General features: G+C 37.8%; 2 long non-coding RNA genes across 2 annotated transcripts in view; both read left to right on the forward strand.

Annotated features, from left to right (window-relative positions):
- LOC306999438 overlaps positions 1-25,692 on the forward strand; it is a 743,560-nt gene that overhangs the window by 588,944 nt on the left and 128,924 nt on the right. The gene's annotated exons all lie outside the window — the stretch shown is intronic.
- Positions 3,713-4,802, forward strand: LOC306999256. The gene is made up of 3 exons (XR_013797796.1): positions 3,713-4,209; positions 4,514-4,572; positions 4,643-4,802. It is a non-coding gene; the product is annotated as an uncharacterized lncRNA (long non-coding RNA).

A 25,692-nucleotide genomic window follows, 5' to 3' on the forward strand; every position in this document is an offset into this window, starting at 1 on the left:
AAACAGCCACCACAAGTTTCTCCTCCATCATAGTCTGTGGACGTTGAAGCAACTGTAAACTTCCGCCACGACCACAACGGAAGGCCGCCTCTCCATTAATTCGATTGGTGAGTGGAAAAATGCGATGACGTCGGGTGCTTTTTCCGCTCAGAGTTGATTTTTTTTCAACTTCAAAAACGCGAGGCGCAGCAGGCGCATAAACAGCGCGCAGAACGCTCACGGCCATAGGAAAACTATAGAAAAAAGGCGCCCCTCACTGCAAAAAATGCGTTAGGTGTTAGAAGGCTGCTCTGTGTTTTGTCCAACTGATACGTGTAATTGCTGCCAGGCGTTAACTGTAGCATAAATTATTGGGTTTTGAGTGATTTTCTTTAGTTTCTTTTTAGATTCCAAAAATGGTACGATTGTTAATAGATTATCCTGTAGTTCATGTCGTTCGATTGACATCCATTTGACTTCATCTGCTCTGCAGTGAAACCACATCCACAGAGCTCGAAGTTGTGCAGCCAAATAATACAATTTAAAATTTGGGAGATTCAAGCCAGCTTTGGAATAAGGTGCCTGTAATGTAAGGAGTTTGACTCTGTGTTTTGTTATGCCACAGGAAGGAAGTAAGTGATTTATCTAATTCCTTGAAAAATAATATAGGAACCTTCAGTGGTATACACTGAAATAAATAAATACATTTGGGTAATATATTCATTTTTATTGTATTAATCCTGCCAATCAGTGATAAGGGGAGGTCCATCCATTTCGTTAACTCTTTTTTAGTTTTAGTAAGCAAAGAGGTGTAATTTTCTTCATATATTTTGTCATAAGTGCTACAGATAGTGATTCCCAGGTATTTGAAGCCCTCCGTACACCATTTCAATTTTAAATTGAACTGGTAGCAAACTTATGTAATAGTTTGTCATGTTCATTGGAAATGCTTCACTTTTAGAGTAATTGATTTTGTATCCCGATACAGCACTGTATTTTTTTAAGATTAGTCAATAACGAGGGAAATGAAGTGATAGGTTGAGATACAAATACTAATAAGTCGTCTGCATAGAGTGCAAGTTTATGCTCTTCCGCTCCGATTTTTATGCCGGTGATGGATATGTCTGATCGCAGGGCAAGAGCCAATGGTTCTATTGCAATTGAGAAGAGCGCGGGAGAGGAAGGGCAGCCCTGACGACAACCACGTGATGAGGAGAAGGCGTCCGACAGAACCCCATTTGTTAGGATCTGCGATCTTGGGGCGTCAAATAGGGTCCTAATGAAACACAGAAAATTTTCACTAAAATTCATGGCCCTCATGGTCTCAAGAAGAAAGCTTGGTTCTATTCTGTCGAACGCCTTCTCAGCGTCCATAGAGATGATCACGGCAGGGTGGTCATGTTTTTTTTGTGTGCTCTATAATATGAAATAGTCGCCTTACATGATCTGCACCTTGTCTGTTCTTGATAAAACCCGTTTGGTCTGTATTAATCATTTTTGGGACTTTACAGGGACTTTAATTTAAGTTTCAGTTAAAGAAAACGTACAAAGATCTTGTGTGGTCTGATTTCTTTCACAAAACCTGTCACTTAATGAGATAAGGATTTCCACCAGTAATCAATACATAATATATGTAATAATAATACCCATAATAATTAAACTCTTAAATAGAACGCAAACCATTCAATATGACATGACATATAATTGCATTCAAATATGTATATTCACAAGATGCACAATTTCAAGTGTTTCAAAATTGGCTTTTTTTGGTTAGACAGGGAAGAAGAAAAACAAAACCTAAAATCTGTTCAAAAATTGTCCAGGCACAAACAGGCTTCTATCCCATTCGGGTTTTGTAACTACCCACTCGTATTGGTTTCCCTGCAGCGTCTCAACGACAAACAGCTAGGCTTTTGTGGAACTTGAATTAGGATATCAAGCAAGCAAAGTTAGATTCAAATTGGATATTGGGCCCAGGTAAACATTATTCCAGCCGGTAGATTTAAAAATCTAAGTTTAAAATTTTTAAAAACAGAACTGAAGTCCACAATGTGCCGTCTTACAGGCTATGGCGAAGAGCCACTGGATGTAAAAGGGACATGTCAGCTTAACTGTAGATACAAAGAATGGAATTTTACATTGTGAGTACACATGCACCTCCCGTACTTGGTTTGAGAGCATGTCTGGACCTGGGGCTGATACCTGCCGACTCTGGGCGATATCACCCCGAAACTCGCTGGAGCACAATTCTTTAGTGTGCTTGATGCAAAATCTGGATATTGGTCAATCAAGCTGTCAGAGTCATTGTCAAAATTGACAACATTCAATACTGTAGTGGGAAGGTACAGATTTTTCCATCTACCTTTTGGACTGATCACTGCTCAAGACGAGTTTCAGAGAAATATAGAGGAGACTTACGAAGGGATTGATGGTGTTGCAGCCATTGTAGACGACATACTCGTCTTTGGGAAAACAAAAGAGGAACATGATGCAAACTTGCGCACTGTGCTAACGAGGATCCGTGAAAAAGGAGTACGCCACAACCCAGACAAAAGTGTGATAAGCATCCCTGAGGTTAGTTATTTCTGGCACAAGCTAACGCAAGAAGGCATCAAACGAAAGAAAAAGTCAGCACAATAAGAGACATGAGCCCTCCAAAGAATAAGTCAGAACAGGAAACGTTGTAGTTATGGTCAATTATATGTCCAGATCGGCTACGATTCTATCACAAAACAGTTACAAAGCAGAGTGGACAATTACAAAAGGTTGGAGCCACCCAAGATGACTCAGCCCACCAGTGATGACAACAGAAAGAAGAGACAAAGGAAGGATGCATATGGATGTGTTAACGCAGATCCACAACTGCCTGGGAATCTTGAAGAGCAAAGGAAGATTAAAGAGGAACTACACAACATTTTTGATGAAAATGAGAAAGACGAGAAGAAAATAGAGACATTGATGATCAACACATTTGCCTCCCAGAGAAGAGATGTTCTAAATGAAAAAGAGACACATACCTTGAAAGAAGAATGGCCCTGTCTTTTCATTTCTGGCAACTAACCGGTGTCCACATCAGTGTTTGGTTAGGTAACAACGTTATTTTTTCAGTAACGGGGTAATCTAACTAATTACTTTTCCCGTCGTTACAACGCCGTTAACGTTACTGGACTTTAAATGCGGTGCGTTATATGCATTGATTGAATAAACTGTAATCCGATTCCGAACGCACCCCTGGCTCACAGCTAGTGAGGAGGTGGGTTAATAACGAGGTAAGCGATTATGATTGGCTAAGGCAGAGTCATGTTTCATGGTAGCCAATCAGAGCCAGTGTTTTTACACACATACCAGCACCCGCGCCAGGGGTGTATTTCAGAAAGCAAGGTTAACCTACCGTCAGATAAACCTTGAACTCTTGGTTGATTAACCCCAAACTTGCTTACTCTGGGTATGTCGGTTCCAAAACACCTGTGAGGAGTTAGTTTAATCAACCTCCTATTGGTAACCTAGAGTTAATGCGCGTGCACGCCGAGTACATAAAGACATTTTCAATGGATGGCCGATTTCAGGAGTCACCATGGAAACCAAGGGAGAAAAAAAGCGAGCTGCATACTTCGGTGAAGCTGAGTTGGAGGTTTTAATGCTTGCGTATGAAGATTATAATCCCATTATAACTAAAAAAAGCAATACTGCTGCATCAGCAAAAGAAAGAGAGTTGGCTTGGCAAAAAATAACGGACAGAGTAAATGCGTGAGTTTAGAAAATTATAAATGGGCTATGTTCCCCTTTCATTAGGCAAAAATTATTTGGGGCATGTAAAAATATTCAAGTAATTACTTGTTGGCCTCCATACATTTCTTAATATTACACTAGTAATGCACATAATTGGCTAGTTATATGTTGGCTTGTTTTATCAGGTGTAATCCTTCTGGAGCCAGAAGAAGTGTGAGCCAAGTCAAAATGAAACACAAAAACATTCTCCGGTAATATTTTCTAAACTTACTAAACTTGTTACTGACGCCATGTAATTTAGTATTTAATGTAATTTAGTTTTCTATGTAGCCAATAGAAAGAAGGCTGAGGCCCGTAAAACAGGTGGGGGTCCACCTCCACCTCCACTCACCCCAGCTGAGGAGCTGGCACTGTCCCTTAATAAAGGGCGACATGTGGTCGATGGGATTCCAGGGGGCAGTTCGTCAGACTCAGCTACCAAGACAAGTGGCTTAGTAAAATGTAGGTGTACCATATTAATACTTATGATTTATTGATGTTTTCACTGGTTTTTTTTTTGGTCAGTATTTTAATAAAGAAAATCATCAACACTGTCACCATTTTAAAAAGGCATTTTGAATGCATTTTACAGTCATTGATTCACTTGTGCAGTATGCATGCTGCTTTAACTGCAGCTGTATACTGTAATCTTATTACTAGTACTCTTAGATGTTCCTAATGTCCTTCTTTATTAGTTGTATTTGTTTAAGATATACATTGAGTATTGAATATGCATGATTATCTTATTGGTTTAATTATCTTGCAGTTGCTGATGGCCACATTGTATTATTGGATCCTCCTGCAACACCACACTCTGTCACAGTTGTAAGTGATTATTGTCTTTAGGTTTCTGTTTGCTAGCTAGACCAAGCATCCTTCCTTATTTTCACTGCAGGATGACGATGAAGAGACCACTTCTGCTGTGACAGAAACAGAAAATGTCGGGAGGCCCATAGAGGTATGATGCATAGAATGCATTCCCCCCTTTTTTACATAAGAGAATAAATAAATTGTAATTTTCATTTTACAGAATATGGCAGGAGATTTTAATACAGTTGAGGGTCCATCTACCTCCACACAGAATCTTAGCAGTGTAAGAAATGTTCTGCAGTTCTCCTTCCTCATTTAAATATTTGGTCTGTGTTTGTATTACAGACTTTTCAGTCGTTTAATTATTCTGTCTTTCTAGTTGCCTGCCAAAGAGCTATATAAGGTCCACCTTCAAAAGCAAATCAGAAAAAGTGACATGGAGATGGACCTTCTACAGCTTCAAATGGAGGAGAAAAGGCTTAACCTGAAAAAGGCCAGACTTGAAATTGAATTGCTGGAGCACCAGCTTAAGGTGGGAAACAGTGTGTGAACATCAATCTGTCATTTGTTGTTGAATGAAATCTAAAGCAATAAATACAAATGTCTTTTGTTACAGGAAATAAAGAAACAATGAACAACACTTGACTGTTAACTGGTTTTTAATTAAAGTGATTTTGGCAAATCATGTCTCGTACCACCCTGCCATCTCTTTGGTCTACTGGGTTCACTGGGGGTTCCTCTTGGCCATCTTCATCAAGAGAAGGGGGGGCCCTCTCACCTCTCAGTGTGGCAATGTTGTGAAGAACAACACAAGCGCTGTGATGTCACATGACCTTTCTGGGCTGACCCTGAGCCCACGCAGGCACTGAAACCTTGCCTTCAGGATGCCTATGGTCATTTCCACCTTGACCCGTGTTCTGCTGTGGGCCAGGTTGAATTGTGCCTGTGGTCCAGGCTCAGGTTCAGGGTAGGATGTCATCATATAGGGCAGACAAGGGTACCCTCTGTCCCCCAGCAAGTAACCATTGAAGTGTCCTATAAAGGTAGTTAAAGTGTATAATTGCATAAAAAGGCAAAACATACCCTGTTGAAATTTGTGGCACAATGATGGATCCCTAAACATTCTGGCATCATGTACAGACCCTGGCCATTTGGCTTCAACATTAGTGATGAGGTGGGTTGCATCACATATTATCTAGTTAGTGGGGACCAGTAATGAGGGTGATTTAATGGTTTAAACACCCAAACATTTAGCACCCAAAAAAACTATTGTCACCTGCACATTGATGCTATGGATTGACTTCCTATTAACATAGTCTCCTTCATTGACTGAAGGAGCTTTAATGGGAATGTGGGTTCCATCAATGCACCCAATCACATTTGGGAACCCTGAAATTGAAAGTTATATAATTAGAAACATTTAAAATGACTACACAGTATGAATAGATTAAGTAAATGGTCTGTCATAGAATATCATAGAACGGACAAAGCCGCCACTCTGTGGAATTCCTCTTTAATGACCCTCAGTGGTTTATGGCCAGGGAACTGCACAAAAGTGTGAAGGAACCGTTTGAGTGCAATGCATACTGTACGAACAGCCCTACACACAGTTGACTTTCCCACATGCTCTGCAACGCCTACTGTATACAAAAAACTCCCCGTCGCAAAAAAGTGAAGGGCAATGCACAAAATGTGCTCCGTGTTCAGCGCTAATCCGCGATGTGTCACGTTTGCTATGTGTGGTTTCGAAATCTTTGTTAAATAAAATAAAGATTCTTTTGAAAAACGGTAACGCTCCCGAAAATATTTATTTGGATACGAAAACACATCGATACGTGGTCATATCACCCTCTCACGGCGGAAAAGATTTCGTATTATCTGTGCTTCCACATCCACTGGATCGTCTTCAAAAGGGCACGCCATGCTCCGTCACCTCTCTGAAACAAACTAACCCTGGAACATAACCTGCTCCGGAGCAGGTTAAAGGGGTGGTTCAGGATTTTGGACATCGGACCTCATTTTCAAGTTAGCCTGGTTGTTATTCATCAGTGGAGACAGTTTTAAAAAAAATTCATCCAGTCCTTCCAGTTGCATAGTTCGCCGATGCTAGGCTAGCGCGAGTCAATGGTATCTGTGCTAGCCTGCCATTAAAAGCAGTTTTACCCACTCCACAGTACACCAAAAGCAAATAAATTACAACGCCAGACTGTCGATGTAAATGTCTATTGAGAGAATAATGTTAGAAATCAAAGTACCGGTACTCTTACATCTCAATGATCGCATTACATTTACAGGAACTAGTTTCTCAGCAGCGGCGGAATTTTACTTTGCTCCGGTTAGTAGTACTGCGCCGAAAAGTAAACACAGAAAAGAAGCGCGCGCACTACAGACGGGACGTCTAGCTAGCTAGTAGTAGCCTTGAACAACGATATTGAAACACATTCGATTGTAAACTAAGGAATTGGCAACATGGTGATTCGTTGTGCATTTCGAAATTGTAAAAATAAACCAAATAGATGGTCATGCAAAAAGTTTCCACAAATTTCCATTGAGAGATCCAGAAAGGAACCAACTGTGGCTTCTTTCTGCTGGCTTGGACAACGAGACACCGGCAGAGAGTCTACTAAAGTTGCGAATTTGTAGTGATAATTTTAGACCAGACGACTTTGAAAAACCCCATAATCGAAACGTTCATAAGTCACTGACAAGGAATGCAGTTCCAGCCGTCTTTCCATATGCACCAACAGCAGATGAACAGATAATAACTTTTGTTAGGCTACTATAGCTATCTATGAAGCTAGTCTTCGTCTGTGTATTCCGGCTCACACATGTACGGTTCGTTGATTAAAACACATTCCTCGTCTCCAAAGTCTGAAACATTGGCATGGCTTTCAAACGTGGCCATAGTCCTATGTTGATTTCTTAGTGAAATATACTCTGCTTCTGTAGTGATGAGTGTCAGCGGCAGGTAAATACACTTGCGTCATGTGGAGACTCTGTCGGTTGCCTAGGTAACTTAATATCAGTCCGCCGCTGCTGTAGACTGTGCTAATAAATACAGGGAACAAAGTGTAACTATTGCAATGCAATGAAAGGGTAGTTTGATTTCTAACATTATTCTCTCAACAGACATTTACATCGACAGTCTGCCGTTATAATTTATTTGCTTGTGGTGTACTGTGGAGTGGGTAAAACAGTTTTTAATGGCAGGCTAGCAGATACTGTTGACTAGCGCTAGCCTAGCATCGGCGAACTATGTAACTGGAGGGACTGGATGAAAATTTTTGAAAACTGTCCCCACTGATGAATAACAACTAGGCTAACTTGAAAATGAGATCCGATGTCCAAAATCCTGAACCACCCCTTTAAGTTCAGAGACTGAGTTGCTATGACTACTAACATACCCTGAAAGTTACCTCCGTTTTTGGAACCGAAAGTTTGAGATTATCCGCTTACTTATTACTCTTAAACATACCCGGGTATGTCACATAACCTGCTTTCTGGAATACACCTCAGGCGCCACACACACACACACACAACCGCTAAACAGATTCGACGGAGCAGCAGAGATGGCGAGTCAGGAGCAATCCGATGAAAAGTTGGCATTTTCAAGGTGGAGATATAAGCACTACTTCAAATTCATTGTGGTCAAAGGCAAGAACGTGCATGTACATTATGTCCAGGAGCGAAGACTTTGTCGACATCCGTTGTAAGCAACTCTAATTTAATGAAGCATCTCACATTGACACACGCATCTACAAAGCTAGTGGCAAAAAACACGGATACCTCCACCACAGATGCTAGTTCGCCAGGTTGTTTTCTTGACCATTGTCTCAGGTTGAGAGAGTTTCATTTAATTTGCTAGAGTTAAATGCACTTTATATGGTGTAACTGTTTACTTTTCTTACAAAGATAATACTTGAAGTGCAGGATAAACCTCTTGCTGTCTGTCGACGTGCAATAAATATCGAAAGTTATGTACAAACACCGTCTGTTCTACTCATTTAATCTGACTTGTGAAAACTGCTCACAAAAATCCAAATTCTTTGGATTATAGCAACTTTTTTTTTTTAACAGTATCGCAAATAGCTACTTTCCCTGGTAACGAGTTACTTTTATTATAGAGTAATTCAGTTACTAACTCAGTTACTTTTTGGAACAAGTAGTGAGTAACTAATTACTTTTTTAAAGTAACGTTCCCAACACTGGTCCACATAGATGAAAAATTTTAAGAGGCCATGAATAAAAAGTTCAGAAAGGTCCTGGGATACTTCAAGAGTCTGCGCCCAGAAAGAGGAAGTCTTGCTGCCAAACTACTTCCTCTAATAGAGGCTACAGCTCAAGATTACTGTGGGGCTGTGTTAATGCTGTTAGCCCACTTCAAGGAAGATCAGGACAAGATGTCCTTCAGTGTCGAGGATACTTGTATTTCGACAGAAGTGAACACTCAAAATCTCCCCACAACCCCATGCATAGTGGTGTGTGGTAAGTAAAAGTAAATGTCATTGTTTTTGGGAATATTTTCTAGGAATGCTATTTATATATATATATATAGGGCTGGGCGATATGGGCAAAAAAAAATATCACGATATTTTTTTTTATATCAGTCGATATCGATAATTATCGATAAATGTCAAATCTTTATTTATTTCAAGTTTAAAGACAGATTTTTACTCCTAAGTGAAAGCTGTAGAAACCAGAGCGTTGTGTTTTTAAACTACTCTTTATTGTCAGAACATATCATGACAAACACATGTGTTCACAGGTGATTGAGGTGAACATTCACAAATCCGAGGTAGAACATTCAAACATTTGTCATTTTTCCTTAACAAAATAAATATCTTTATTTCAGTAGTATTAGCTTGAGTTAGGATGCAGATTTAACTATATACAATTTATGTTCATTAACAAAAACAGTAACATCTGTTAAAAAAAAGTAACAACATTATTTTTATTTGGTAAAATGTAATATTCTTTAGTTTTATTAAAATTAACCATTGGTCATCCAGCATCGTGCATTTAGATCATGATAACCACAGATAAAATGTAACTTTATGGTTTCTATGGTATTTATGAAAACCAGTAGCCTAAATACATTATTAAAAACTGTAATTATATTCCATTAGTCTATTAAAAACTGTAATTATATTCCATTAGTCCTTTAATACATTGTCTACATTAATAATATTATACAATTCAATATATATATCCCACATTTCATGGTGCAGTTAATATTACTAGGCTAACGTTACAGTAACTTTAAATCCGTGGTAAATGATGGGAATGTGTCGAAGGAAAAGCCTTCTGACTGTATCGTTGCGCACACAGTGTTTCTCCTGTTCGTCAGCGCAGTCTCATCTGCCTTTAAACTGGTTTAAATCACTGAGACATTTGTGTTCCTCGCTGAATTCAAGCGCTTCTCACTGGATCTCCTGACCGAGACCGATCAGAAATGCGTCTGCTCTAGTGAACTTGCGCTGCGCTGCCGTTCGGACTTTGAGTCGAGCGGATAAACGGTCCGTGTGGCGCGCGGTTCAAATGAGATTCGTTCCGCTTTTGGCGCAAAAACATTATCGAACATTTATCGAACTCTTGATATCATTTTATCGAGAAAAATTATATTGCGATAATTATCGTTATCGTTTTATCGCCCAGCCCTATATATATATATATATATATATATATGTATGTATATGTGTGTGTGTGTGTGTGTGTGTGTGACCACGATATTCAAATTTTCTGTGATATCTATTTATCTGTGTGAGCATTTTGTGAACTTCATTAGATTAGCAAATGCTGTTATGCTTTTTTTTCATAACACTAGCTAAGCTTTACGTTTTACACACCTAATTGCACTTACTCTTTACAGTAGCTCTGTTTATAATGATGACTTTAGTTGTCAAGGTAACAAGCCATTGCTCAATTTGTCTTTTATTTATATTTTTTGCTAAGGTACTGTGTGCCTTATCTTTCTGTTTTTGTAAATTATAGAGAATCCAGGTACAGCAGGACTGGAGGATTTGTGAAAACAGGAAGAAAGTGTGGTCAATATGTCAGTTTCATGATTACCAATGTAAATAATTTGTTAATATGTAAAATGTTAATAATTGCACACATTCGGTTCGCTTTTGAGGTTTTTAAGCTGTGTGCTAACCAGTGATGGGAATAACGGCGTTATAAATAACGGCGTTACTAACGGAATTACTTTTTCCAGTAACGAGTAATCTAATTGATTACTCTTCTCCTCTTAATAACGCCGTTACCGTTACTGCCAAAAAATGCGGCGCGTTACTATAACTGATGAAGCTGGGTTTTTTTTCATCAGACCAATTAGATCTCTGAGCGAGAGGCAAATACTTTTTTTTACTGTTCTTCCTTGGTTAGTGGGCAGAGCACGAGATAAGCGCATACATGCTGACGATTGGCTGAGGTAGAGTAAAATTTCACTGTAAGCCAATCAGAGGTAGAGTTGGGCGGGTGTTCGAAAGCACGCATAGTAGTGACGGGCATTCGGCTCTTTTGACTCAGCTCACTGAAAAGAGCCGGCTCTTTTGGCTCACAAACGGCTCTTTAAATGACTTTGACTATAATATTTCAATTTTTATTACATAATTATTTAATTTCTATAGGCTAAATTTGTCGGCTCTTCAGATATGCGAGCCAGCTCCCGACGTTCACCTAAAAGAGCCGGCTCATTCGCGAATCGCGAACAACCCATCAAAAGCTCATTCGCGAACGAGTCGATCCATCATCACTAACGCTCATTCGCGAACGACCCATCATCACTAATGCTCATGAATTGCGAACGACCCATCATAACGCATAGCCGGACAGGACAGGACACACAAGGAACAACACAAGCCTGTCAGTCAACAAGAGACGGGTATGGCGACGAGCCCAAATTATCCAAAAGTAGCCTTATCTCTAAATGGAAGTATAGACATTACTTTTTCCTTCAAGAAATTAAAGGAACTAATGTAAAAACATCTATTGTGTTATTTGCATCGATCCACTATATAAACATAATATACATACACATGGCATTTGATTGGAGGCTAGTCTCACTTTTTTTTTTTTTTAGATGTGTGTACAATGTTTCATGTTTCTGTTAATAATGTATTGTATTAAGTGTCAATTTCATTATAATATTCAGATTTATCATAAATAATTGAACATGCACATGTATTTAAGTTTCGTTAAAGAGGGGTAGAGGTGGGGTCACATTTGAGCATTTAAAATTAAATTTTACTTGAAAGTAATGCAATAGTTACTTTAAGTAACTAGTTACTTTTAAAATGTGTAACTGAGTAACTAATTTAGTTACTTTTTGGAAGAAGTAACTAGTAACTGTAACTAATTACTTTTTAAAAGTAACTTGCCCAACACTGGTGCTAACAAGTTTTAACGGTTTGATAATTCTTTACTATTGTTTTTTAAAAGCCTTAATAATGATTGGAACTTCGGTATTAAGAAGTAGGCTAATTTGAGGTTTGGGTTAAAATTATCCAGGACTCTCACAGAACCTCTGTTTTGGGAAAAATATTTTAAAACGAAATGAGTCCACAGTTGTTGTAGTTCAGAAGAGCAGGGTATTTGTTATTATTCTTCATGTGAAAAAGGCACTTACTTTTATGAGAAAATGTTTGCTGTGCCTATTAAAATAAATTCTGTAAAAATTCAGAATCTTTTTCACACAATGGGAATATTATTGTTGTTACAATAAACTTACATATTGCAGTTCTATTAGAATAATATTGGGCCAACTGAACAGGAAAACTCTGGTTTAGCCTCATACAGTGCTTCAATAAGTATAAACTGGTTTTACCTGTCTCGGTGCCTTTTGTTAAGCCCTCTTCAAATAACTGCAAATTACAAGCTAAATACAAGACTTGGTTCTAGAATTTGCATTCGGAGATAGTTTGACAGCAATTACAGCACCAACACACAGCACATATGAGACCAAATTGAATAAGCTGAAATGAACCTATGTATACACTGCAAGAACAAATATTACTCTGAAGAGTGTCTGACATGTATATCTTGGATCGTTAATTTTAATTACTGTCAAAAATGCTTTTGGAAAGTATACCTCATACATTAATGGTCTGTAGATATATTGGAAAGGTTTCTTTTATTTACTATAAAACAATGTAAACTCCATACATTAATAGGAAAAGAATGTAGATATATCGGATAGCTGCTTTAAATTAAAACAAAGTTTATATAAGTGAACTCCATGAATTAATGGGAAAGGTTTGTAAATGTATTGGATAATTGCTTTTAATTACTATAAACATTTGTTATATAAAGTGAACTCCCTGAATTAATTGAAACAGTATTTAGATATATTGGATAGTTGCTTTTAAGTATTATAAAACAATGTTTATATAAAATAAACCCTATACATTAATGGTAAAGTAATGTAGATATATTGGATAGTTGCTTTTATTTACTATAAAACAATGTTTATATAAAGTGAACTCCTTGAATTAATAGGAAAAGTATGTAGATATATTGGATAGTTGCGTTTAATTACTATAAAAGTAAGTTTATTCAAAGTAAACCTATACATTAATGGGAAAAGTACGTAAATATATTTGATCATTGCTTGTAATTACTATAAAAGTATGTTCATTCAAAGTAAACCCCATACATTAATAGGGAAAGTCTGTAGATATATTGGATAGTTGGTTTTAATTACTATAAAAGTATGTTTATTCAAAATAAACCCCATACATTAATGGGGAAATTACGTAGATATATTAGATAAATGCTTGTAAAGTTCTGTCAAATATTGTTTATATGAAGTAATGACTATAAAAAAATATGGCTTATTATAATGTGATCTTATTTTCAGGAATTTTATATTAATAGATTTGAAAATTCCATAAAATAAAAGACTAAAGCTTTTAAAATACGGTATTTTAAGTAATGTTATGTAATTTTTTGTGTGTTTTACATCTAAAAATCTGTACTTTGACGGGGAGTTATTGTGGATGTAATTGATAATGTTATGAATTTACCAAAGAATACTGTGTAAAAACAGAATACTTCATTTAATTGTTTAATTTTAAGGTATTTATGCAATAATTTCCAGTTTATATGCATAATTATTCATTTGTTTTAACATTCTACAGACATTTTTTAATGAGATTTTCTTTTCATTCTTCAGCAGTGGAACTGTAAAAATACAGAAAATGTTTACAGTAAATATCTGTATTTAAGAAACAGAATTATTCCGTAGAATAACTTAAGTTTTTTTTTACTTTAATTTCACGGTAAGTGTTTGGCAACTTTGCTGCCAGACTTTTTACCGTTTTTTTACGATTGTTTTTTTACATGTATTTACCTTCATTTTTTTTTTTTTTACATAGAATTTAATGTAATTTAACATTCAAGCCAATTAAAAAAAAAGATTAATCCTGTAAAAAATATATATAATTTCTCATTATATGAATTTACAGATTATTACTTTTATTTTATGGTTACTGTTTTTAATAAAAAAAAATTTCTGTATTTTAATGGCATTTACACGTAATGTTAAAAAAATCGAAACTATCTGTAAAATAATACAGTATATCTCTGTGAAAAAACTTTTTTTTCAGTGTAGTAAAGAGCTCCACCTGCAGGTCGATGTGTCAAAAGGCGGCCCAGGCGCTGTGCTTCTCCAGAAGGAAAAGCCAATTACGTATGCTTCAAAATCCCTCAAACATTATCAAATATTGACCTGCCAGGGATGCAATAAGACTGATCTGGATGTATAACCTCTTCTAAAACCTTTCTAAGTCTTGTTGCTAACACTTTTGAAAGTATTTTAAAATAACAACATAACAAAGAAACAGGTCGCCAACTTGTTATTTGAGTTAAATCACCTTTTTTTGGTGATTAAAAGTAGACATCCTTCGATTAAACTATTATTCAAAACTTCCAATAAATCCTCTCCAATTATATTCCAAGACTTATAAAACTCAATTGGAATTCCATCCATTCCAGGAACTCAACCACATTCTATGTTTTGAAGATTCTTATACAACTCCTCTAATGTCATGGGTTTATTAAAGACAAGTTCGGTATTTTACACTTAAAGCCCTGTTTTCAGATCGTTTCTGATGAAATAGAACGGTTAAGATTAAAATTTGGACATTGTTCTATACACTGATCTTCTTTAGACTAATTTTTATACAACTTTTCATAAAAACGAACTGCTCTCTTACGCATTTCAATTGGATCTGAAAGTAAAACGTACTCGGTTACTAACATAACCTCGGTTCTCTCAAGAGAGGGAACAAGTACTGCGTAATATCTTACGCTAGGGGAAAAACTCTTTTCCACGAGATATTGAAGCCAAAAATTATCCTTAATTTTGAAATAATGCAAAACGCGTTGCGGCAGCATGCAGACAGAGGCAAGACGGCTCGTGCGCCTATTGGCTGTCCTGCGGCAACAGCAGCAGCCTATCGAGAGAGGCCTCTCGTGATGTCAGATCCAATGGGGATGCTTCGCGCCAACTACGTAACGTCCCGCCGAAACAGGCGTGGCTTGGGCCTACAAATATAGCTCGACAGGCTGATATACTCTGATTTTCATCGCCGAAGTGAACCAGAGCGCGTTGCAGGCAAGGCAAGATACGCAGTACTTGTTCCCTCTCTAGAGAGAACCGAGGTTACGTTAGTAACCGAGTACGTTCTCTTATGAGAGTACTCTCGTACTGCGTAGTATCTTACGCTGGGAGAACACAGTGTGAAATGCTGTGCGTGCTGAGATCCAACACCAAAGTCCCAAGGGCAGGTGCCTGGGGCTCATATAGTGCATGATCACCAGGGACTCGCAGAGAGTCCGGGAAGAGGGGCTCAAACAGCATCATTCCCGTAATAAGTAGCATCCTATAAGGAGCAAACAATAAAATAGTGTTCCACACAGCCAGGGTGAAAAAACTCGGCCTGGACGGATGAATATTATGGGACTTACATACTGCCCATAGAGTTATTTTATCGATCAGCGGAGGAATTGTGCTCTCCACAAGCTATCTCCTCAACATCATCATCATATCTCACTTTTGAGCCGCTCCTGAAGTTTCCTGATAAAAGAGAAAGTTAAAAATAACTTCATGGCAACTTTTCAATATTATCATGACTAAAATATTGTTATTTTACATTTTAGAAGGTATATGCATAAAAACTTTAAAGTACATTAAAGAGTTTAGAAACTCTTAACTTTGTCATTAATACTGAAGCAGAAACCGAGCTGTTTTGTAAAAATATATAATATTTTGCAACAAAAAGAAAACCCATGATAAAAACTAAATGGCATTTTAATGGATTTAAATATTTTCATTTTACAGAAGAGAAAATACCTTCCAAAGATGTGCAGTGGCTTTACGAAATGTTAGCCAATTCGCTGATGTATTCGGCACTTCCAAGTCTTTGCAGACATCTCCCCATAAATCAGCTTCATTGTAAACACTGTAGTCCCTTATATTGGCCCCAGGTTTAGCAAATTTTGTAAGGCTTTGTAATATTTGGTCCAGGCTTTTGGAAATGCTCCTTAAGATCCGAGACCATTTTGGGGGATTTCCGCCTGGATTTGCATACCCAAATTGAAAAGCTTACCATTTCAACATAGTTTTGTCAAAATGGACAATTTTGGTGTCATTTGAAGTTTAATGAAACTGTGTTAAGAGTGATAAACATTTAAGTATATGTTGTCTGAGTTCTAATAAACAAAAAAAAGAGGCGCTTTTTTATTTTAAATAATTTTTAAAAGTGTATAACTCAGACCCTGTGGGCTCTAGGACCATGCACACAGTTATGGCGGTTTCCTCTAGATGCCAGCAAACACTGGAAAAAATATTTTTTTCTGTATAATAAAAAATGAAAAAGATGTTCAAATTGATCTGAAGGGAGGAATTTGACCTTTTTTTATGTAACTTCCAACCTACCCAAATCTAAATCTCTCCCCAGACCCATATACAGAGGATACATGCAATATTCCAAAGTTTCATTTTACAGAAAACCCTTTTGAATTACATAAAACACTGCTCAATCTGATAAATATTATAATATATGTTGTCTGTGCTATAATAAAATAAAAAATAAAACGCGGTTTATGATTTTATTGATGATCAGTTTTATTATTTCAGAAGATACAAGACTTATAATTTTACAAATTATAAAATCTGTGTGGTATATTACAATCCAGAACAGGATCCATATCCTCCAGATTTATATCATTCATTATATGTGCATCATTTTTGTCACCAGTGTTGTGCATCACCGGCGTGCCTCCTGGAGATATGATGCTATGATCTCAGTTCATTCGAAAAGGTTTTTATTACCAATAAAAGCTCACAGAAACTGGGAAATGGTCTCATTTGAAAGATAACATCCTAATTTTTCATTTGCATTTACATTTGTACTTCAACATTCCATTACATTTCAACCATGCATCATGCTCTACACACTGATCTTGCTGATGACTTCAGAAACATTGTTATCTTCTTTAATTGTTTTCCTTTTATTATTTAGTGTTGCCTTATTTTGTAATTAAATAAATATTACTTTTGAGCCTATAATTTGGTTTCGTGTGTCCCTTGTTTTTGTTGCTTCCCTATCCCAAGGGTCGTAACAGCGATGTCCATGATGGTTACTGGTACGGCAATCTTGATCATGTTGATGGATGCCTGAAGTTTCTGTTTTTGAGTCTCTGCGTTGTGTGTGTTTTGTTTTTTTGTGATAGGTGGCTCGGCAGTGGGTCTAGTTGTTTTCTGGAAGGTTGTGGCTTCATACGCAGGTGAGGAGGTCGGTGCATATGGGTCTCTGGATGGCAATCAAGTGGTATCTGCACAGAGTAAGAAAGAAAACAAAAGACAGTTGAGCAATATTTGTTCAAACACTAGGGTTGTATCCTTTTCAGGGTCTGCTATTGTTGATGGACTAGTGGATGGGAAAGGCCTATGATGGAGTCTTCACCGCAGGGTTGGCCCCCGAAGCCTGTTGCATTTGGTTCTTCCCTGGGCTCCTCACTGGTCCATGTGTCTGCCTTATCCTATCCCTGTAGGTGGGGGAACAACTTTACAGTGTGACACGTGAATCCAGGTTTTCCTTCCCTGACACAACACTGCAGCTGCTGTAATCAACATCACTTGATGTGGTCCGTACCACTTAGGCTCTAATGGCTTGTTTCTGAATGACTTTATCATGACCCATTGACCTGGTATGATTGTGTGTCCACCTTCTGGTGGAGTCGGCCAACACGACTCAAATCTCTCTTTGGCACTCTGTACTGCCTTTGTAAGGTGTTCACAGTAAGCAATCAGGGCATCTGAGGCAATGTGTTAGGGCTGCAACAAACGATTATTTTGATAATCGATTAATCTAACGATTATTGGACCGATTAATCGACTAATCGTCGATTATATTGACGACTAATCAGTAAGTTTGGAATGATTATTCAGCCTTTTCAATAAGTTAAAACATTGAGTTATACATATTATAATCTTAAAAAAAAAAAAAATCACTTCAGCTTTTGAAATGGTGTTTTAATTAACTTTAATGAACCTCCAACTAAACAGGTCAACAAAAATAAATCAGCTGCATTGCAGACAAAAATATGTTTGAATGTAAATATCTCTTGGCAGCAGTATTAAGAGCTTTATTTCTAAAACCAAGTGTTCAGTTTAATGAAAAGCAGTAAGTAACTTGTGTCCTTTCTGCACTGGCTTTTTTGGATTTTCAAATAAGTGCTGAATTAAAATGAAGGAAGGTCAGCATATCAACATGTTCATGTGACAAGCTTGCTCTTTTTTGTGAGCAAATGTTTCCTGCAGCTGAGAAGATCCGTTCTGCTGGAGTGGATGTTGCAGGAATGCAAAGAAAAGATCTTTTTTGCAAAGAAAAAACATTTTATTTTAACTCTCTTAGTGATTAAACTGTTGTTTAGTCATCATCTTTACTGGGTGTTTAGTTTGAAATCTAGAAGCAATTCACACTAAGGTAACAGTTTAATTTGTAAACATTAATGTATTTACTAACATGAACTAACTAATATGAGCAGCACATTTGTAACATTATTAATTTTTGTTAACATTTTTGTTCATGTTAGTTAATTGTGTTTATATTAATGTAATAGCTATTTACCTAGTGTTACAATAATAAAAACAGCCCTGACTCCTAAGCTCGATCAAGCTTTATTCTATGCAAAATAAATAATCACATTACTGTATTTATATTATAATTTTTAATATTATCACTTTTATTAATGGTAGTATTGCATTCTCTAATAAAGAGATTTACAACTATTTAGTTAGCTTCACCTGGAGATTGAACACTCACCTCTCACCGGCTCCTTTTGATCCGGGATGCTTTCTCTTAAGGCGAGACACTACAGGTGAATAGGGAAATATTTGTAACTAGCAGATATCACCATGAAACTTTCCCAGTTGATTACCTACATTAAGATGAGAAAAAAATGTATTACAAGTTTTCTGTAATTTATTGTTTAAATATACAAATTAGGCATTATCTAATTAAATATGCGCTAATTTGTCTATATTTAAAAAAACGAAATCTCAGAATTGGATAAAGCCAGGTTCAAAATTCTTTTTTCATTGTGTTCACATATTAGATGGGGAAAAAATTACAGAGGGATTTATGGATATCTACTTTTGTTATCCTGTAAAACAGAATATACTGTCAATAGCCTTAAAAAATGTATTTTCGCCATGTTTTTTGGAATAAAATGTTATATAAATCAGGCTAGGAATAATATATTTACAAATCCCTCTGTAATTGTCTTCATAATATAACTAGGTACAAGACTGGAAAGTTTGGTGTGTATAGGTGCTACTGAAGAGGAGATTTCGGACTTGGAGTATGAGAGAAAAGTCATTTTGAGAAAAAGGCATTTAAAGATTTGTAATGTAAAAAATCATACTTTTTTAGTGGAAACAACTATTTACTGACACAATATCTTATCAAATAATTAGCAACAACAATACAAACGACCTAAATCACATCAAAACTTATAAACACCGCATTTATGGCCTTTAACTGAGCAGAAAAACAGTCAAAAACACACATCTGAGTTTCAGAGCGCGTCACGTGATGCTTCTGAACCAATCAGGTTGTCAGAAATTGACATCAGCCAATGAGATTTCGCTTTTAGGGTTAAATGCCCATTTTACTTTCACGATTGGTTACTGATTAAAAGGAAATGACCATATTTGGACCCGACAGCATTGTACAGAAGAGAGAGAGCTTTCCAGACATGTGCGTGATTAAAGGAAGAACACAGAGATCGCGGAGCAGCGCGTTGATTTAGAACGGCAACTTTTGTTGAATTTCAGAGAAATCTACTGACGCAAATAGACAAAGTGTAGTAAAATAAAGACCTAAATGTGTATTTTGGACTTTTTTTCAGCACAAGTCTGAAAGAAAACATGGTATTGAAGACAAATAGGCCAAAATCTCAAAATTGACCAGTGAAAAAAAAACGATGTTTTTGCCTGCCGTGTCTCGCCTTAAGTGCTCCAACATATGTTGTGCTCCCGTGAAACGCAAGCTCAGCCTTGCATGTATTGCACATGACAGCATTTTTAGTTGGCAGTTTTGTGAAACTTTCCCACACCTTACTGGTCCGAACTCGTTTACACTCCGCCATAATTCACCGTTTATTTACTGTCTATGTAATTCGCGCTGTTTTTTCTTCTACCGCAAAAGCATTTAACGGCTGCATTACACTCTAGCGCTACAGCGTCGTAGCGGTCAAAATGCGATATTGCAGGCCCATACATTGGTCACGTGAGATCAAACGACTACTCGACAACAAAGATATTTGTCGACAATTTTTTATTGTCGACGTTGTCGACTATGTCGACTAATCGTTGCAGCCCTAGTGTACATCAGCATTTCTAGGATCAATCACACCTGGCATCTGCATTGGGCGTACAGTAATAATCTCATGAGGGCTCAGTCCTACTGCTCTTTTAGGTGACGCTCTCATACTACACAGTACAGATGGCAGCGCTTCAACCCATGATACTCCTTCCTGATGCATTTTCTTAGCCTGGTTTTGATTGTTCTGTTCGATCGTTCAACCTGTCCTGATGCTTGTGGCCTGTATGGGCAGGGAAGATTCCACTTAATCTTCAACATTCTAGTCACTTCCTTGACTACCTGTCCTGTGAAGTGTGTACCTTGCAATCTGGTAATGCAATCTGACAAGACATTTAGCAGTATGTGCAGCTGTAGCACGCCCTGTTGGATAAGCTTCTATCCATCTTGAGAACTTGTCTATTACTACCAAAACATCTGTTTTTCCCTTACAACGAGGCAACGATATGTAATCAACTTGCAGGTGACGAAATGGTCCTGGTGGAGCTGGGGTATGTGTTGCTGCTGGCACATTATTTTCTGACATGTAACGTATCTTTTGACTGTTTCGGTGGCTACCTTTCTGAATTTTGTTTTCCACTATTGATTCGAGAACCTGTGATTCATCGTTGCTGGACCACTGTGACCCAAATTGTGTATTCGGAGAGCAACATACTTTCCCCCTTTGGTCCAGCAGCCGGACGAATCCACGGTGGCTCCTTTGTCTAACCATGTCCATGCTTCATATAGAGGAACGTCTTCGTACAGATCAATGATTGATTCAGGAGGCAGAATTGTCTTCTTTGCTGCAGTAGCTGAACACACTTGCACAGTCTCATAGGAACAAGCCTGTTTAGCCGCTACATCAGCAAGAGCATTACCTTTAGCTTCCGTAGTATTAGCTGTGAGATGTGCTTTCACTTTAATCACTGCTAATTTCTTTGGAAGTTTCATTGCAAATATTATATCTTTCACTAATCCAGCATGCTTAAGGCGAGACACTACAGGTGAATAGGGTAAACATTTTAACTTAAAAATATCACCATGAAACTTTACCAGTTGATTACTCGCATGAATAGGAAAAAAAGATGTATTGCAAGTTCTCTGTAATTTTATGTTTAAATATGATAATCAGGCTATATCTAATTAAATATTCCATTTGCATATATTTTGAAGTGACGAATCTGACCATTTGAAAAAAAACAAGGTTCAAAATTATTTTAGCATTTTGGTGATATATTAAAAAACTAATTTTGAGAAAACAGCCTTTAAAGATTTTTATGGCAAAATTCTACTAATTTCTATTGAAAGCCATTAATTACAGACAAAATATGCTTTAGTTCCAAGTAAAATCCATGTATCACACTGTATAACATCCAAAACTCATTCTTGCTTCATCCATCACTGATCATAACATACAAAACAACACATCAACAGTCCATCACACAGGTGTGACAAAAACAAAATATATCACACCCACAGCAACATCACGTGATGCTTCTGAAGATGACTGCAGAGTCAGCAGTCGAAACTGTCAAGGTATGACAACAAACTTTAAACCTTTTTTTTATTATAAATACAAATAGTAGGCTAAATTAACTTGTTTGTATTAACACATCAACATGGCCTTCAACTGAAGACCATTACATCACAAACTTCAAACTGACAGAACACAACCTTTACACCTAGTTCATTTACAGTCTGCATATCCATGCCAGCATCATATGTAGGGCCCTCCTCCATCTCCTGCTGGTGTCTTTTCACTTTTTTGGCTGTGCTTACACTTTTACGGCTCCGTTTTGCACTAGCGGAATGGACACTTTTGGCTTTTGAAATCCTAACCATGTCGTCATCCTTCATTGCATTGACAAGTTACGACTGTGCTCTGAAGCCACAGTTTTTCCATCACAGCCAGCATGGCAGAGGCACCCTCATTAAATATAGAAATAGCTATACTGGCTGCAGCCTCAACTCTGCTTTTCCCCACAAAGACTGTTTTTGGACATCGAGCCCAAATGACCGAGTTGAGGCATTCGTTGGCATTCTGAGTGCCTCCATGCTGCATGCGCTTGAGCAGGCTGTCACTGGAGCTTCTGACCCACCTCCCGTGATAAAAAGTTTCCTGTGTGAAGACTATGGCTCTCTGGCTTTTTTCCATTCTCCTCTGCTATCCTGTACCAACACCAGGATTGATTACACCTAGTGTGTGTAGGACTTTTATCACTAGACATGGAGTAGAGGAGACCCACCCATATTTCTGCCTTCATTTGATCCAGTGAATAGCCCCCCTGTAATAATTCTGCAAGGCTTTACATTTCTTGGCAGTGAGCTTACCCTGACCTTTGCCCCCTAACTTACACTCAGCACTCAGTTTCCTAAGTGCTGTGCCCATACGCTTGTGAGCGTGATTTATGCACTCAAGCTTAACAATTTCATGTCCAGGGTATGGGTTGAGCGCAACCACCTCCTTGAATTGCTAATCACATCACTGTCCCCATCTGACAGCATCTCTATGTAGCGCAGCTGATGCAGAGACACAGACCTGGCCCACATCCTCTTGGCCGCCTCCTGCTCCATGGCCTTACTTGACCCTGAGAAATGTTTTGCACAGTCTACATGACTCTCCTTCCAGCTTTCAAATTCCTCCTGCGTAATCTTACCACCTCGCCTAGCACACTCTCTCAGGGTACAAGCTTGGCAGTAGGAGGATAGCACCTCAAAGTCCACTACCAGCCCAGTGAGGATGTCGATGCACACACCAATGCCGTCGTGGGACGTGAAGCCTCTCTTCTGCCAGGTGCCATCAAGGCTACGTTTACACGTGGCCGGTTATTTTCATAAACGGACATTTCACCCCTCTCCGTTTTCAGAAAAGTGTTCGTTTACACGAACCCGTGTATATGCCGTCAAGAGCATGCCAAATCTATAGGTGGCAGTGTAACGAGATGCTCAAGTTTTTAGAAAGAATCGGTTTCAGAGGAGAATTCTCCGTTTGCGTGTAAACGAGGGGCACAACCGAAGGGAAATGTTTTTCCAAAATAACCATGTATGTGTAAACGGGGCCCAAAAGACACACTGATATTTATCATGGCATCCTCATCCTCCCTTACTATCTCAGCCACATCAGGGTCAATATCTGCATATGCCTGCCTGATCTGATCCCTGGTTCTACCAGAAAGACTCGGGAGATAAATTGATATAACAGCGTATATTTATTAACAGCCCAGCAAGCATGAATTTATAAAGTTCTTTGGCGTAGGCCCCGTCCTTAGAGAGCAATGCGAGGGTAGCGGAATCTGCATATCCTGCCTGAAGACGAAGGCAGGGGCGCAGCCGACCCCCTGGAGGTTAAGGAAGGGACCATCCTGGTGGTGGTGGGGAGGATGAAGGGGAAGGTACCATCTTGGTGGTGGTTGGGGAAGGTACCATCTTGGTGGTGGTTGGGGAGGATGGAGGTAATTGGCACCGTCAGCATCTGCGAACTCAGACGAATGTAATTACCGATCTTTTATACTGCGAGTATTAGCACATGATTGGTTAGAAGTGAAGTATTACGTGGCGCGCTGATTGAGTCTTCCTGGCAGAACTTACGCTAAAGCTTTCATTTCTCTGCAGTGACTCCAAGCCTCTCTCAATTTCAGCGACTGAAATTAAATTTATAGCTTATTACTAACTGTTCATCCATATTATAAAACACAAATAGATGGAGGTCATAATCTATAATGCCACAAATGTTACAGAGAGAGAGAGAGAATTTAATTTAATTTTAACACACCTTTATTACAAATAACCTAAACTAATACATGCAGTTCCTACCTAAGAGTACAAAAAAAAAAACACATTCAATATATCAAATATACAAATAAATAACCATAAAAATGTTTCCATGTGCAAACTGTAAACTCTCATTAATTATTTCACACAGAGCCCCCTTATTACACCAAATCAATTCAAAAGACATAAGATCCCCCATAGCCTTGTAATACCGAAAGTCAATAAAAATTCTGGATTTTACTAGGTTAAGAAACACAATTTGCTAATTATCGACGTCTCCAGATGTATTTAAATACACATATAAACATTTCCAAAGAAAAAATTCAATTCAATTCAATTCAATTCAAGTTTATTTGTATAGCGCTTTTCACAATACACATTGTTTCAAAGCAGCTTTACAGAAAATGCATTTCAAAAATATACATACAAAAATACAGTTAGTTAATCATGAAATTTAGGGCATAACATATCGCCGGCGTTGGGTCGTCTCTTCACAGGCGTCGAGTCGTCTCATCACAGGCGTTGGGGCATCTGAAGTCTCCATGAGAGGCTGGATACTAACTGGAGCTGACAAACTCTATTTGAGTTATCTCGGGACAGGCGTCCCGAGATAACAACAAAAAAGGCAGATGGGAAATAATTAGCGTAGCTGCTGTTCTTAATATGAATGCATTTGATCTGATTTAACTGTAGTATAAAAGGTATGAGATGCATCATGTGAATGCTTGGCTAAAGAGATGCGTCTTTAATCTAGTTTTAAACTGGGAGAGAGAGTCTGAGCCTCGGACAGTATCAGGAAGGCTATTCCAGAGTTTAGGAGCTAGATGTGAAAACGCCCTCCCTCCTTTAGTGGACTTAGATATCCTAGGTACGACCAGAAGCCTCGAATTTAGCGATCTTAAAGAGCGCGATGGAATATATGGCGATAGAAGATCTCTTAAATACCCAGGAGCTAAACCATTTAGGGCTTTATAGGTCAGTAACAATACTTTGTAATTGATACGGAACTTAATAGGTAACCAGTGTAGAGATGATAAAATTGGTGTTATATGATCATATTTTCTTGACCTAGTAAGAACTCTAGCGGCTGCATTTTGGACTAACTGTAGCTTGTTTACTGAGGATGCAGGACAACCAGCTAATAGAGCATTACAGTAATCTAGTCTCGAGGTCATGAATGCATGAACTAACTTTTCTGCATCAGAAACTGTAAGCATATTACGTAGCTTAGCAATGTTTCTAAGGTGGAAAAAGGCTGTTCTTGTGACATTTGAAATATGATTTTCAAAAGACAAGTTGCGGTCTAGTATAACACCCAGGTCTTTTACTGTAGAGGATAAAGTAACAGGACGTCCATCTAGATTAAGGTTGTATTGTAAGAGGTTTTGTGGGCAGTTTTTTGGACCAATCAGTAATACCTCCGTTTTATCTGAATTTAATAGAAGAAAATTACACGTCATCCAATATTTTATATCTTTAACACACTCTGTCA

Source organism: Phoxinus phoxinus (assembly GCF_949152265.1).
Source record: "Phoxinus phoxinus genome assembly, chromosome: 5".
Taxonomy (NCBI): domain Eukaryota; kingdom Metazoa; phylum Chordata; class Actinopteri; order Cypriniformes; family Leuciscidae; genus Phoxinus; species Phoxinus phoxinus.